General features: G+C 31.7%; 18 non-coding genes across 18 annotated transcripts; all 18 read left to right on the top strand.

The window, feature by feature from the left end:
- Positions 1-849: 849 nt before the first annotated feature.
- TRNAV-CAC (transfer RNA valine (anticodon CAC)) lies at positions 850-922 on the top strand. The gene has a single exon. It is a non-coding gene; the product is annotated as a tRNA-Val (tRNA).
- Positions 923-1,354: 432 nt separating this feature from the next.
- On the top strand, positions 1,355-1,427 carry TRNAV-AAC (transfer RNA valine (anticodon AAC)). Its single transcript has one exon. It is a non-coding gene; the product is annotated as a tRNA-Val (tRNA).
- Positions 1,428-3,015: 1,588 nt separating this feature from the next.
- On the top strand, positions 3,016-3,088 carry TRNAV-CAC (transfer RNA valine (anticodon CAC)). The gene has a single exon. It is a non-coding gene; the product is annotated as a tRNA-Val (tRNA).
- Positions 3,089-3,520: 432 nt separating this feature from the next.
- TRNAV-AAC (transfer RNA valine (anticodon AAC)) lies at positions 3,521-3,593 on the top strand. The gene has a single exon. It is a non-coding gene; the product is annotated as a tRNA-Val (tRNA).
- A 649-nt stretch (positions 3,594-4,242) lies between these two features.
- Positions 4,243-4,315, top strand: TRNAV-AAC (transfer RNA valine (anticodon AAC)). The gene has a single exon. It is a non-coding gene; the product is annotated as a tRNA-Val (tRNA).
- Positions 4,316-5,184: 869 nt separating this feature from the next.
- Positions 5,185-5,257, top strand: TRNAV-CAC (transfer RNA valine (anticodon CAC)). The gene has a single exon. It is a non-coding gene; the product is annotated as a tRNA-Val (tRNA).
- A 1,372-nt stretch (positions 5,258-6,629) lies between these two features.
- TRNAV-GAC (transfer RNA valine (anticodon GAC)) lies at positions 6,630-6,702 on the top strand. The gene has a single exon. It is a non-coding gene; the product is annotated as a tRNA-Val (tRNA).
- A 649-nt stretch (positions 6,703-7,351) lies between these two features.
- Positions 7,352-7,424, top strand: TRNAV-AAC (transfer RNA valine (anticodon AAC)). The gene has a single exon. It is a non-coding gene; the product is annotated as a tRNA-Val (tRNA).
- Positions 7,425-8,074: 650 nt separating this feature from the next.
- TRNAV-AAC (transfer RNA valine (anticodon AAC)) lies at positions 8,075-8,147 on the top strand. Its single transcript has one exon. It is a non-coding gene; the product is annotated as a tRNA-Val (tRNA).
- An 869-nt stretch (positions 8,148-9,016) lies between these two features.
- On the top strand, positions 9,017-9,089 carry TRNAV-CAC (transfer RNA valine (anticodon CAC)). The gene has a single exon. It is a non-coding gene; the product is annotated as a tRNA-Val (tRNA).
- Positions 9,090-9,520: 431 nt separating this feature from the next.
- TRNAV-AAC (transfer RNA valine (anticodon AAC)) lies at positions 9,521-9,593 on the top strand. Its single transcript has one exon. It is a non-coding gene; the product is annotated as a tRNA-Val (tRNA).
- Positions 9,594-10,462: 869 nt separating this feature from the next.
- Positions 10,463-10,535, top strand: TRNAV-CAC (transfer RNA valine (anticodon CAC)). The gene has a single exon. It is a non-coding gene; the product is annotated as a tRNA-Val (tRNA).
- Positions 10,536-11,468: 933 nt separating this feature from the next.
- TRNAV-GAC (transfer RNA valine (anticodon GAC)) lies at positions 11,469-11,541 on the top strand. The gene has a single exon. It is a non-coding gene; the product is annotated as a tRNA-Val (tRNA).
- Positions 11,542-12,190: 649 nt separating this feature from the next.
- TRNAV-AAC (transfer RNA valine (anticodon AAC)) lies at positions 12,191-12,263 on the top strand. Its single transcript has one exon. It is a non-coding gene; the product is annotated as a tRNA-Val (tRNA).
- An 868-nt stretch (positions 12,264-13,131) lies between these two features.
- TRNAV-CAC (transfer RNA valine (anticodon CAC)) lies at positions 13,132-13,204 on the top strand. Its single transcript has one exon. It is a non-coding gene; the product is annotated as a tRNA-Val (tRNA).
- Positions 13,205-13,635: 431 nt separating this feature from the next.
- On the top strand, positions 13,636-13,708 carry TRNAV-AAC (transfer RNA valine (anticodon AAC)). Its single transcript has one exon. It is a non-coding gene; the product is annotated as a tRNA-Val (tRNA).
- Positions 13,709-14,576: 868 nt separating this feature from the next.
- On the top strand, positions 14,577-14,649 carry TRNAV-CAC (transfer RNA valine (anticodon CAC)). Its single transcript has one exon. It is a non-coding gene; the product is annotated as a tRNA-Val (tRNA).
- A 432-nt stretch (positions 14,650-15,081) lies between these two features.
- Positions 15,082-15,154, top strand: TRNAV-AAC (transfer RNA valine (anticodon AAC)). Its single transcript has one exon. It is a non-coding gene; the product is annotated as a tRNA-Val (tRNA).
- The last annotated feature ends 320 nt before the right edge of the window (positions 15,155-15,474 follow it).

Raw genomic sequence — 15,474 nt, 5'->3', positions numbered from 1 at the left:
TTAAAACAATGAATTTTTGGGTAAAATGCTCAATAAAAATACAATCAGATAAAAAGTTTATTTTAGCATGCCATACTGAATGCCAAAGATCATTTTTTATTGGATGATGGTCGCAAATTTTTCATGTAGTATCTGTAGTGTAGTGATTTCATGTTTGCCTCACACGTGAAAGGTCCCCAGTTCGAAATTGGCAGAAACATATTTTGTTACCTAAACACTTTGAATTCAATAATTTATATTTTGATAACTATATACTGTTGCATTGCTTAATGAAAAAGCAAGCAAAAAATCATATTGCAGAATATCAAAAGTCAATTTCCCTTCTACCATGCATATTGGATGGTGTTGCATTCATAAAGTACCTGTAGTGTAGTATTATTCACATTTAGCCAATATGCATAAGGTTCCCCTTCAAAATTGGTCAGAAATACATTAAAAATAGATTTTTTTATTAAATACAATGATCAGAACTATTAATAAGTGAATGTGTCCTCTTGAAATGCAAAGTGGAAAAAATAGCATAGAAATTATTAGAAAATAAAAAAATAAGTTTAGAATTTTTTTTTCTAAGAAAACGGTTTGCCAATGGTACTTCCCGACTCCATAGTGATGAGATCTTCAAAAGTCAGTTTCTGTATTGTAGTGGTTATCACATTCGCCTAAAACACAAAAGGTCCCCAGCTCGAAACTGGGCAGAAATATGCTGTTATCTTTAGAATTTTAAAACAAGGGATTTTTGGTTGAAATGCCAAATAAAAATGCAATCATATAAAAAGTTTATTTCAGAATGCCATAATGTATGTCAAAGATCATTTTTTATTGGATGGCGGGAGATGCTGTTTCCATGTAGTTTCTGTAGTGTAGTGGTTATCATGTTCGCCTCACACGCGAAAGGTCCCCAGTTCGAAACTGGGCAGAAACATATTTTGTTACCTAAACACTTTGAATTCAATAATTTATATTTTGATAACTATCTACTGTTGCATTGCTCAATGAAAAAGCAAGCAAAAATCATATTGCAGAATATCAAAAGTCAATTTCCCTTCTATCATGCATATTGGATGGTGTTGCATTCATGAAGTACCTGTAGTGTAGAGTTATTCACATTTACCCAATATGCATAAGGTCCCCCATCAAAATTGGTCAGAAATACATTAAAAAAAATTTTTTTTCAGTAAATACAATGATCAGAATTGATAATAAGTGAATGTGTCCTCTTGAAATGCAAAGTGGAAAAATAGCGTCAAAATTATTAGAAAATAGGAAAAAAAGTTTAGAAAAAATTATATTTCTAAAAAAAAGCATGTGTCATTTGTACTTCCAGACTAGATAATGATGAGATTCACGCGAGTCAGTTTCTGTATTGTAGTGGTTATCACATTCGCCTAACATGCGAAAGGTCCCCAGTTCAAAACTGGGCAGAAACAATCTTTTAGCTTTAGAATTTTAAAACAATGAATTTTTGGGTAAAATGCTCAATAAAAATACAATCAGATAAAAAGTTTATTTTAGCATGCCATACTGAATGCCAAAGATCATTTTTTATTGGATGATGGTCGCAAATTTTTCATGTAGTATCTGTAGTGTAGTGATTTCATGTTTGCCTCACACATGAAAGGTCCCCAGTTCGAAATTGGCAGAAACATATTTTGTTACCTAAACACTTTGAATTCAATCATTTATATTTTGATAACTATATACTGTTGCATTGCTTAATGAAAAAGCAAGCAAAAAATCATATTGCAGAATATCAAAAGTCAATTTCCCTTCTACCATGCATATTGGATGGTGTTGCATTCATAAAGTACCTGTAGTGTAGTATTATTTACATTTAGCCAATATGCATAAGGTTCCCCTTCAAAATTGGTCAGAAATACATTAAAAATAGATTTTTTTATTAAATACAATGATCAGAACTATCAATAAGTGAATGTGTCCTCTTGAAATGCAAAGTGGAAAAAATAGCATAGAAATTATTAGAAAATAGAAAAATAAGTTTAGAAATTTTTTTTCTAAGAAAACGGTTTGCCAATGGTACTTCCCGACTCCATAGTGATGAGATCTTCAAAAGTCAGTTTCTGTATTGTAGTGGTTATCACATTCGCCTAAAACACAAAAGGTACCCAGTTCGAAACTGGGCAGAAATATGCTGTTATCTTTAGAATTTTAAAACAAGGGATTTTTGGTTGAAATGCCAAATAAAAATGCAATCATATAAAAAATGTATTACAGAATGCCATAATGTATGTCAAAGATCATTTTTTATTGGATGGTGGTCACAAATTTTTCATGTAGTATCTGTAGTGTAGTGATTTCATGTTTGCCTCACATGTGAAAGGTCCCCAGTTCGAAATTGGCAGAAACATATTTTGTTACCTAAACACTTTTAATTCAATAATTTATATTTTGATAACTATATACTGTAGCATTGCTCAATGAAAAAGCAAGCAAAAAAATCATATTGCAGAATATCAAAAGTCAATTTCCCTTCTACCATGCATATTGGATGGTGTTGCATTCATGAAGTACCTGTAGTGTAGTATTATTCACATTTAGCCAATATGCATAAGGTTCCCCTTCAAAATTGGTCAGAAATACATTAAAAATAGATTTTTTTATTAAATACAATGATCAGAACTATTAATAAGTGAATGTGTCCTCTTGAAATGCAAAGTGGAAAAAATAGCATAGAAATTATTAGAAAATAGAAAAATAAGTTTAGAAATTTTTTTTCTAAGAAAACGGTTTGCCAATGGTACTTCCCGACTCCATAGTGATGAGATCTTCAAAAGTCAGTTTCTGTATTGTAGTGGTTATCACATTCGCCTAAAACACAAAAGGTACCCAGTTCGAAACTGGGCAGAAATATGCTGTTATCTTTAGAATTTTAAAACAAGGGATTTTTGGTTGAAATGCCAAATAAAAATGCAATCATATAAAAAATGTATTACAGAATGCCATAATGTATGTCAAAGATCATTTTTTATTGGATGGTGGTCACAAATTTTTCATGTAGTATCTGTAGTGTAGTGGTTATCATGTTCGCCTCACACGCGAAAGGTCCCCAGTTCGAAACTGGGCAGAAACATATTTTGTTACCTAAACACTTTGAATTCAATAATTTATATTTTGATAACTATCTACTGTTGCATTGCTCAATGAAAAAGCAAGCAAAAATCATATTGCAGAATATCAAAAGTCAATTTCCCTTCTATCAGGCATATTGGATGGTGTTGCATTCATGAAGTACCTGTAGTGTAGAGTTATTCACATTTACCCAATATGCATAAGGTCCCCCTTCAAAATTGGTCAGAAATACATTAAAAAAAGATTTTTTTTTAGAAAATACAATGATCAGAATTGATAATAAGTGAATGTGTCCTCTTGAAAAGCAAAGTGGAAAAATAGCGTCAAAATTATTAGAAAATAGGAAAAAAAGTTTAGAAAAAATTATATTTCTAAGAAAAGCATGTGTCATTTGTACTTCCAGACTAGATAGTGATGGGATCCACAAGAGTCAGTTTCTGTAGTGTTGTGGTTATCACGTTCGCCTAACATGCGAAAGGTCCCCAGTTCGAAACTGGGCAGAAACAATCTTTTAGCTTTAGAATTTTAAAACAATGAATTTTTGGGTAAAATGCTCAATAAAAATACAATCAGATAAAAAGTTTATTTTAGCATGCCATACTGAATGCCAAAGATCATTTTTTATTGGATGATGGTCGCAAATTTTTCATGTAGTATCTGTAGTGTAGTGATTTCATGTTTGCCTCACACGTGAAAGGTCCCCAGTTCGAAATTGGCAGAAACATATTTTGTTACCTAAACAATTTGAATTCAATAATTTCTATTTTGATAACTATCTACTGTTGCATTGCTCAATGAAAAAGCAAGCAAAAATCATATTGCAGAATATCAAAAGTCAATTTCCCTTCTATCATGCATATTGGATGGTGTTGCATTCATGAAGTACCTGTAGTGTAGAGTTATTCACATTTACCCAATATGCATAAGGTCCCCCATCAAAATTGGTCAGAAATACATTAAAAAAAAAGATTTTTTTTAGTAAATACAATGATCAGAATTGATAATAAGTGAATGTGTCCTCTTGAAATGCAAAGTGGAAAAATAGCGTCAAAATTATTAGAAAATAGAAAAAAGTTTAGAAAAAATTATATTTCTAAAAAAAGCATGTGTCATTTGTACTTCCAGACTAGATAGTGATGGGATTCACGCGAGTCAGTTTCTGTAGTGTAGTGGTTATCACATTCACCTAACATGCGAAAGGTCCCCAGTTCAAAACTGGGCAGAAACAATCTTTTAGCTTTAGAATTTTAAAACAATGAATTTTTGGGTAAAATGCTCAATAAAAATACAATCAGATAAAAAGTTTATTTTAGCATGCCATACTGAATGCCAAAGATCATTTTTTATTGGATGATGGTCGCAAATTTTTCATGTAGTATCTGTAGTGTAGTGATTTCATGTTTGCCTCACACATGAAAGGTCCCCAGTTCGAAATTGGCAGAAACATATTTTGTTACCTAAACACTTTGAATTCAATCATTTATATTTTGATAACTATATACTGTTGCATTGCTTAATGAAAAAGCAAGCAAAAAATCATATTGCATAATATCAAAAGTCAATTTCCCTTCTACCATGCATATTGGATGGTGTTGCATTCATAAAGTACCTGTAGTGTAGTATTATTTACATTTAGCCAATATGCATAAGGTTCCCCTTCAAAATTGGTCAGAAATACATTAAAAATAGATTTTTTTTATTAAATACAATGATCAGAACTATTAATAAGTGAATGTGTCCTCTTGAAATGCAAAGTGGAAAAAATAGCATAGAAATTATTAGAAAATAGAAAAATAAGTTTAGAATTTTTTTTTCTAAGAAAATGGTTTGCCAATGGTACTTCCCGACTCCATAGTGATGAGATCTTCAAAAGTCAGTTTCTGTATTGTAGTGGTTATCACATTCGCCTAAAACACAAAAGGTCCCCAGTTCGAAACTGGGCAGAAATATGCTGTTATCTTTAGAATTTTAAAACAAGGGATTTTTGGTTGAAATGCCAAATAAAAATGCAATCATATAAAAAATGTATTACAGAATGCCATAATGTATGTCAAAGATCATTTTTTATTGGATGGCGGGAGATGCTGTTTCCATGTAGTTTCTGTAGTGTAGTGGTTATCATGTTCGCCTCACACGCGAAAGGTCCCCAGTTCGAAACTGGGCAGAAACATATTTTGTTACCTAAACACTTTGAATTCAATAATTTATATTTTGATAACTATCTACTGTTGCATTGCTCAATGAAAAAGCAAGCAAAAATCATATTGCAGAATATCAAAAGTCAATTTCCCTTCTATCAGGCATATTGGATGGTGTTGCATTCATGAAGTACCTGTAGTGTAGAGTTATTCACATTTACCCAATATGCATAAGGTCCCCCTTCAAAAATGGTCAGAAATACATTAAAAAAAGATTTTTTTTAGAAAATACAATGATCAGAATTGATAATAAGTGAATGTGTCCTCTTGAAAAGCAAAGTGGAAAAATAGCGTCAAAATTATTAGAAAATAGGAAAAAAAGTTTAGAAAAAATTATATTTCTAAGAAAAGCATGTGTCATTTGTACTTCCAGACTAGATAGTGATGGGATCCACAAGAGTCAGTTTCTGTAGTGTTGTGGTTATCAAGTTCACCTAACATGCGAAACGTCCCCAGTTCGAAACTGGGCAGAAACAATCTTTTAGCTTTAGAATTTTAAAACAATGAATTTTTGGGTAAAATGCTCAATAAAAATACAATCAGATAAAAAGTTTATTTTAGCATGCCATACTGAATGCCAAAGATCATTTTTTATTGGATGATGGTCGCAAATTTTTCATGTAGTATCTGTAGTGTAGTGATTTCATGTTTGCCTCACACGTGAAAGGTCCCCAGTTCGAAATTGGCAGAAACATATTTTGTTACCTAAACACTTTGAATTCAATCATTTATATTTTGATAACTATATACTGTTGCATTGCTTAATGAAAAAGCAAGCAAAAAATCATATTGCAGAATATCAAAAGTCAATTTCCCTTCTACCGTGCATATTGGATGGTGTTGCATTCATAAAGTACTTGTAGTGTAGTATTATTCACATTTAGCCAATATGCATAAGGTTCCCCTTCAAAATTGGTCAGAAATACATTAAAAATAGATTTTTTTATTAAATACAATGATCAGAACTATTAATAAGTGAATGTGTCCTCTTGAAATGCAAAGTGGAAAAAATAGCATAGAAATTATTAGAAAATAGAAAAATAAGTTTAGAATTTTTTTTTCTAAGAAAACGGTTTGCCAATGGTACTTCCCGACTCCATAGTGATGAGATCTTCAAAAGTCAGTTTCTGTATTGTAGTGGTTATCACATTCGCCTAAAACACAAAAGGTCCCCAGTTCGAAACTGGGCAGAAATATGCTGTTATCTTTAGCATTTTAAAACAAGGGATTTTTGGTTGAAATGCCAAATAAAAATGCAATCATATAAAAAGTTTATTTCAGAATGCCATAATGTATGTCAAAGATCATTTTTTATTGGATGGCGGGAGATGCTGTTTCCATGTAGTTTCTGTAGTGTAGTGGTTATCATGTTCGCCTGACATGCGAAAGGTCCCCAGTTCGAAACTGGGCAGAAACAATCTTTTAGCTTTAGAATTTTAAAACAATGAATTTTTGGGTAAAATGCTCAATAAAAATACAATCAGATAAAAAGTTTATTTTAGCATGCCATACTGAATGCCAAAGATCATTTTTTATTGGATGATGGTCGCAAATTTTTCATGTAGTATCTGTAGTGTAGTGATTTCATGTTTGCCTCACACGTGAAAGGTCCCCAGTTCGAAATTGGCAGAAACATATTTTGTTACCTAAACACTTTGAATTCAATAATTTATATTTTGATAACTATCTACTGTTGCATTGCTCAATGAAAAAGCAAGCAATAATCATATTGCAGAATATCAAAAGTCAATTTCCCTTCTACCATGCATATTGGATGGTGTTGCATTCATGAAGTACCTGTAGTGTAGAGTTATTCACATTTACCCATTATGCATAAGGTCCCCCTTCAAAATTGGTCAGAAATACATTAAAAAAAGATTTTTTTTAGAAAATACAATGATCAGAATTGATAATAAGTGAATGTGTCCTCTTGAAAAGCAAAGTGGAAAAATAGCGTCAAAATTATTAGAAAATAGGAAAAAAAGTTTAGAAAAAATTATATTTCTAAGAAAAGCATGTGTCATTTGTACTTCCAGACTAGATAGTGATGGGATCCACGAGAGTCAGTTTCTGTAGTGTAGTGGTTATCACGTTCGCCTAACATGCGAAAGGTCCCCAGTTCAAAACTGGGCAGAAACAATCTTTTAGCTTTAGAATTTTAAAACAATGAATTTTTGGGTAAAATGCTCAATAAAAATACAATCAGATAAAAAGTTTATTTTAGCATGCCATACTGAATGCCAAAGATCATTTTTTATTGGATGATGGTCGCAAATTTTTCATGTAGTATCTGTAGTGTAGTGATTTCATGTTTGCCTCACACGTGAAAGGTCCCCAGTTCGAAATTGGCAGAAACATATTTTGTTACCTAAACAATTTGAATTCAATAATTTCTATTTTGATAACTATCTACTGTTGCATTGCTCAATGAAAAAGCAAGCAAAAATCATATTGCAGAATATCAAAAGTCAATTTCCCTTCTATCATGCATATTGGATGGTGTTGCATTCATGAAGTACCTGTAGTGTAGAGTTATTCACATTTACCCAATATGCATAAGGTCCCCCATCAAAATTGGTCAGAAATACATTAAAAAAAAAGATTTTTTTTAGTAAATACAATGATCAGAATAGATAATAAGTGAATGTGTCCTCTTGAAATGCAAAGTGGAAAAATAGCGTCAAAATTATTAGAAAATAGAAAAAAAGTTTAGAAAAAATTATATTTCTAAAAAAAGCATGTGTCATTTGTACTTCCAGACTAGATAGTGATGGGATTCACGCGAGTCAGTTTCTGTAGTGTAGTGGTTATCACATTCACCTAACATGCGAAAGGTCCCCAGTTCAAAACTGGGCAGAAACAATCTTTTAGCTTTAGAATTTTAAAACAATGAATTTTTGGGTAAAATGCTCAATAAAAATACAATCAGATAAAAAGTTAATTTTAGCATGCCATACTGAATGCCAAAGATCATTTTTTATTGGATGATGGTCGCAAATTTTTCATGTAGTATCTGTAGTGTAGTGATTTCATGTTTGCCTCACACATGAAAGGTCCCCAGTTCGAAATTGGCAGAAACATATTTTGTTACCTAAACACTTTGAATTCAATCATTTATATTTTGATAACTATATACTGTTGCATTGCTTAATGAAAAAGCAAGCAAAAAATCATATTGCATAATATCAAAAGTCAATTTCCCTTCTACCATGCATATTGTATGGTGTTGCATTCATAAAGTACCTGTAGTGTAGTATTATTTACATTTAGCCAATATGCATAAGGTTCCCCTTCAAAATTGGTCAGAAATACATTAAAAATAGATTTTTTTTATTAAATACAATGATCAGAACTATTAATAAGTGAATGTGTCCTCTTGAAATGCAAAGTGGAAAAAATAGCATAGAAATTATTAGAAAATAGAAAAATAAGTTTAGAATTTTTTTTTCTAAGAAAACGGTTTGCCAATGGTACTTCCCGACTCCATAGTGATGAGATCTTCAAAAGTCAGTTTCTGTATTGTAGTGGTTATCACATTCGCCTAAAACACAAAAGGTCCCCAGTTCGAAACTGGGCAGAAATATGCTGTTATCTTTAGAATTTTAAAACAAGGGATTTTTGGTTGAAATGCCAAATAAAAATGCAATCATATAAAAAATGTATTACAGAATGCCATAATGTATGTCAAAGATCATTTTTTATTGGATGGCGGGAGATGCTGTTTCCATGTAGTTTCTGTAGTGTAGTGGTTATCATGTTCGCCTCACACGCGAAAGGTCCCCAGTTCGAAACTGGGCAGAAACATATTTTGTTACCTAAACACTTTGAATTCAATAATTTCTATTTTGATAACTATCTACTGTTGCATTGCTCAATGAAAAAGCAAGCAAAAATCATATTGCAGAATATCAAAAGTCAATTTCCCTTCTATCATGCATATTGGATGGTGTTGCATTCATGAAGTACCTGTAGTGTAGAGTTATTCACATTTACCCAATATGCATAAGGTCCCCCATCAAAATTGGTCAGAAATACATTAAAAAAAAGATTTTTTTTAGTAAATACAATGATCAGAATTGATAATAAGTGAATGTGTCCTCTTGAAATGCAAAGTGGAAAAATAGCGTCAAAATTATTAGAAAATAGAAAAAAAGTTTAGAAAAAATTATATTTCTAAAAAAAGCATGTGTCATTTGTACTTCCAGACTAGATAGTGATGGGATTCACGCGAGTCAGTTTCTGTAGTGTAGTGGTTATCACATTCACCTAACATGCGAAAGGTCCCCAGTTCAAAACTGGGCAGAAACAATCTTTTAGCTTTAGAATTTTAAAACAATGAATTTTTGGGTAAAATGCTCAATAAAAATACAATCAGATAAAAAGTTTATTTTAGCATGCCATACTGAATGCCAAAGATCATTTTTTATTGGATGATGGTCGCAAATTTTTCATGTAGTATCTGTAGTGTAGTGATTTCATGTTTGCCTCACACATGAAAGGTCCCCAGTTCGAAATTGGCAGAAACATATTTTGTTACCTAAACACTTTGAATTCAATCATTTATATTTTGATAACTATATACTGTTGCATTGCTTAATGAAAAAGCAAGCAAAAAATCATATTGCATAATATCAAAAGTCAATTTCCCTTCTACCATGCATATTGGATGGTGTTGCATTCATAAAGTACCTGTAGTGTAGTATTATTTACATTTAGCCAATATGCATAAGGTTCCCCTTCAAAATTGGTCAGAAATACATTAAAAATAGATTTTTTTTATTAAATACAATGATCAGAACTATTAATAAGTGAATGTGTCCTCTTGAAATGCAAAGTGGAAAAAATAGCATAGAAATTATTAGAAAATAGAAAAATAAGTTTAGAATTTTTTTTTCTAAGAAAACGGTTTGCCAATGGTACTTCCCGACTCCATAGTGATGAGATCTTCAAAAGTCAGTTTCTGTATTGTAGTGGTTATCACATTCGCCTAAAACACAAAAGGTCCCCAGTTCGAAACTGGGCAGAAATATGCTGTTATCTTTAGAATTTTAAAACAAGGGATTTTTGGTTGAAATGCCAAATAAAAATGCAATCATATAAAAAATGTATTACAGAATGCCATAATGTATGTCAAAGATCATTTTTTATTGGATGGCGGGAGATGCTGTTTCCATGTAGTTTCTGTAGTGTAGTGGTTATCATGTTCGCCTCACACGCGAAAGGTCCCCAGTTCGAAACTGGGCAGAAACATATTTTGTTACCTAAACACTTTGAATTCAATAATTTATATTTTGATAACTATCTACTGTTGCATTGCTCAATGAAAAAGCAAGCAAAAATCATATTGCAGAATATCAAAAGTCAATTTCCCTTCTATCAGGCATATTGGATGGTGTTGCATTCATGAAGTACCTGTAGTGTAGAGTTATTCACATTTACCCAATATGCATAAGGTCCCCCTTCAAAAATGGTCAGAAATACATTAAAAAAAGATTTTTTTTTTAGAAAATACAATGATCACAATTGATAATAAGTGAATGTGTCCTCTTGAAAAGCAAAGTGGAAAAATAGCGTCAAAATTATTAGAAAATAGGAAAAAAAGTTTAGAAAAAATTATATTTCTAAGAAAAGCATGTGTCATTTGTACTTCCAGACTAGATAGTGATGGGATCCACAAGAGTCAGTTTCTGTAGTGTTGTGGTTATCAAGTTCGCCTAACATGCGAAACGTCCCCAGTTCGAAACTGGGCAGAAACAATCTTTTAGCTTTAGAATTTTAAAACAATGAATTTTTGGGTAAAATGCTCAATAAAAATACAATCAGATAAAAAGTTTATTTTAGCATGCCATACTGAATGCCAAAGATCATTTTTTATTGGATGATGGTCGCAAATTTTTCATGTAGTATCTGTAGTGTAGTGATTTCATGTTTGCCTCACACGTGAAAGGTCCCCAGTTCGAAATTGGCAGAAACATATTTTGTTACCTAAACACTTTGAATTCAATCATTTATATTTTGATAACTATATACTGTTGCATTGCTTAATGAAAAAGCAAGCAAAAAATCATATTGCAGAATATCAAAAGTCAATTTCCCAATCATATAAAAAGTTTATTTCAGAATGCCATAATGTATGTCAAAGATCATTTTTTATTGGATGGCGGGAGATGCTGTTTCCATGTAGTTTCTGTAGTGTAGTGGTTATCACGTTCGCCTGACATGCGAAAGGTCCCCAGTTCGAAACTGGGCAGAAACAATCTTTTAGCTTTAGAATTTTAAAACAATGAATTTTTGGGTAAAATGCTCAATAAAAATACAATCAGATAAAAAGTTTATTTTAGCATGCCATACTGAATGCCAAAGATCATTTTTTATTGGATGATGGTCGCAAATTTTTCATGTAGTATCTGTAGTGTAGTGATTTCATGTTTGCCTCACACGTGAAAGGTCCCCAGTTCGAAATTGGCAGAAACATATTTTGTTACCTAAACACTTTGAATTCAATAATTTATATTTTGATAACTATCTACTGTTGCATTGCTCAATGAAAAAGCAAGCAATAATCATATTGCAGAATATCAAAAGTCAATTTCCCTTCTACCATGCATATTGGATGGTGTTGCATTCATGAAGTACCTGTAGTGTAGAGTTATTCACATTTACCCATTATGCATAAGGTCCCCCTTCAAAATTGGTCAGAAATACATTAAAAAAAGATTTTTTTTAGAAAATACAATGATCAGAATTGATAATAAGTGAATGTGTCCTCTTGAAAAGCAAAGTGGAAAAATAGCGTCAAAATTATTAGAAAATAGGAAAAAAAGTTTAGAAAAAATTATATTTCTAAGAAAAGCATGTGTCATTTGTACTTCCAGACTAGATAGTGATGGGATCCACGAGAGTCAGTTTCTGTAGTGTAGTGGTTATCATGTTCGCCTAACATGCGAAAAGTCCCCAGTTCGAAACTGGGCAGAAACAATCTTTTAGCTTTAGAATTTTAAAACAATGAATTTTTGGGTAAAATGCTCAATAAAAATACAATCAGATAAAAAGTTTATTTTAGCATGCCATACTGAATGCCAAAGATCATTTTTTATTGGATGATGGTCGCAAATTTTTCATGTAGTATCTGTAGTGTAGTGATTTCATGTTTGCCTCACACGTGAAAGGTCCCCAGTTTGAAATTGGTAGAAACATATTTTGTTACCTAAACACTTTGAATTCAATAATTTATATTTTGATAACTATATACTGTTGCATTGCTTAATGAAAAAGCAAGCAAAAAATCATATTGCAGAATATCAAAAGTCAATTTCCCTTCTACCATGCATATTGGATGGTGTTGCATCCATAAAGTACCTGTAGTGTAGTATTATTCACATTTAGCCAATATGCATAAGGTTCCCCTTCAAAATTGGTCAGAAATACATTAAAAATAGATTTTTTTATTAAATACAATGATCAGAACTATTAATAAGTGAATGTGTCCTCTTGAAATGCAAAGTGGAAAAAATAGCATAGAAATTATTAGAAAATAGAAAAATAAGTTTAGAATTTTTTTTTCTAAGAAAACGGTTTGCCAATGGTATTTCCCAACTCCATAGTGATGAGATCTTCAAAAGTCAGTTTCTGTATTGTAGTGGTTATCACATTCGCCTAAAACACAAAAGGTCCCCAGTTCGAAACTGGGCAGAAATATGCTGTTATCTTTAGAATTTTAAAACAAGGGATTTTTGGTTGAAATGCCAAATAAAAATGCAATCATATAAAAAGTTTATTTCAGAATGCCATAATGTATGTCAAAGATCATTTTTTATTGGATGGCGGGAGATGCTGTTTCTATGTAGTTTCTGTAGTGTAGTGGTTATCACGTTCGCCTCACACGCGAAAGGTCCCCAGTTCGAAACTGGGCAGAAACATATTTTGTTACCTAAACACTTTGAATTCAATAATTTATATTTTGATAACTATCTACTGTTGCATTGCTCAATGAAAAAGCAAACAATAATCATATTGCAGAATATCAAAAGTCAATTTCCCTTCTACCATGCATATTGGATGGTGTTGCATTCATGAAGTACCTGTAGTGTAGAGTTATTCACATTTACCCAATATGCATAAGGTCCCCCTTCAAAATTGGTCAGAAATACATTAAAAAAAGATTTTTTTTAGAAAATACAATGATCAGAATTGTTAATAAGTGAATGTGTCCTCTTGAAAAGCAAAGTGGAAAAATAGCGTCAAAATTATTAGAAAATAGGAAAAAAAGTTTAGAAAAAATTATATTTCTAAGAAAAGCATGTGTCATTTGTACTTCCAGACTAGATAGTGATGGGATCCACGAGAGTCAATTTCTGTAGTGTAGTGGTTATCACGTTCGCCTAACACGCGAAAGGTCCCCAGTTCGAAACTGGGCAGAAACAATCTTTTAGCTTTAGAATTTTAAAACAATGAATTTTTGGGTAAAATGCTCAATAAAAATACAATCAGATAAAAAGTTTATTTTAGCATGCCATACTGAATGCCAAAGATCATTTTTTATTGGATGATGGTCGCAAATTTTTCAGGTAGTATCTGTAGTGTAGTGATTTCATGTTTGCCTCACACGTGAAAGGTCCCCAGTTCGAAATTGGCAGAAACATATTTTGTTACCTAAACACTTTGAATTCAATCATTTATATTTTGATAACTATATACTGTTGCATTGCTTAATGAAAAAGCAAGCAAAAAATCATATTGCAGAATATCAAAAGTCAATTTCCCTTCTACCGTGCATATTGGATGGTGTTGCATTCATAAAGTACTTGTAGTGTAGTATTATTCACATTTAGCCAATATGCATAAGGTTCCCCTTCAAAATTGGTCAGAAATACATTAAAAATAGATTTTTTTATTAAATACAATGATCAGAACTATTAATAAGTGAATGTGTCCTCTTGAAATGCAAAGTGGAAAAAATAGCATAGAAATTATTAGAAAATAGAAAAATAAGTTTAGAAATTTTTTTTCTAAGAAAACGATTTGCCAATGGTACTTCCCGACTCCATAGTGATGAGATCTTCAAAAGTCAGTTTCTGTATTGTAGTGGTTATCACATTCGCCTAAAACACAAAAGGTCCCCAGTTCGAAACTGGGCAGAAATATGCTGTTATCTTTAGCATTTTAAAACAAGGGATTTTTGGTTGAAATGCCAAATAAAAATGCAATCATATAAAAAGTTTATTTCAGAATGCCATAATGTATGTCAAAGATCATTTTTTATTGGATGGCGGGAGATGCTGTTTCCATGTAGTTTCTGTAGTGTAGTGGTTATCATGTTCGCCTCACACGCGAGAGGTCCCCAGTTCGAAACTGGGCAGAAACATATTTTGTTACCTAAACACTTTGAATTCAATAATTTATATTTTGATAACTATCTACTGTTGCATTGCTCAATGAAAAAGCCAGCAAAAATCATATTGCAGAATATCAAAAGTCAATTTCCCTTCTATCATGCATATTGGATGGTGTTGCATTCATGAAGTACCTGTAGTATAGAGTTATTCATATTTACCCAATATGCATAAGGTCCCCCGTCAAAATTGGTCAGAAATACATTAAAAAAAAGATTTTTTTTTAGTAAATACAATGATCAGAATTGATAATAAGTGAATGTGTCCTCTTGAAATGCAAAGTGGAAAAATAGCGTCAAAATTATTAGAAAATAGGAAAAAAGTTTAGAAAAAATTATATTTCTAAGAAAAGCATGTGTCATTTGTACTTCCAGACTAGATAGTGATGGGATTCACGCGAGTCAGTTTCTGTAGTGTAGTGGTTATCACGTTCGCCTAACATGCGGAAGGTCCCCAGTTCGAAACTGGGCAGAAACAATCTTTTAGCTTTAGAATTTTAAAACAATGAATTTTTGGGTAAAATGCTCAATAAAAATACAATCAGATAAAAAGTTTATTTTAGCATGCCATACTGAATGCCAAAGATCATTTTTTATTGGATGATGGTCGCAAATTTTTCATGTAGTATCTGTAGTGTAGTGATTTCATGTTTGCCTCACACGTGAAAGGTCCCAAGTTCGAAATTGGCAGAAACATATTTTTTGTTACCTAAACACTTTGAATTCAATAATTTATATTTTGATAACTATCTACTGTTGCATTGCTCAATGAAAAAGCAAGCAATAATCATATTGCAG

The sequence above is a fragment of the Pseudophryne corroboree genome, chromosome 4, assembly GCF_028390025.1.
Source record: "Pseudophryne corroboree isolate aPseCor3 chromosome 4, aPseCor3.hap2, whole genome shotgun sequence".
Taxonomy (NCBI): Eukaryota; Metazoa; Chordata; class Amphibia; order Anura; family Myobatrachidae; genus Pseudophryne; species Pseudophryne corroboree.
This window is presented reverse-complemented; position numbering and strand designations above follow the sequence as displayed.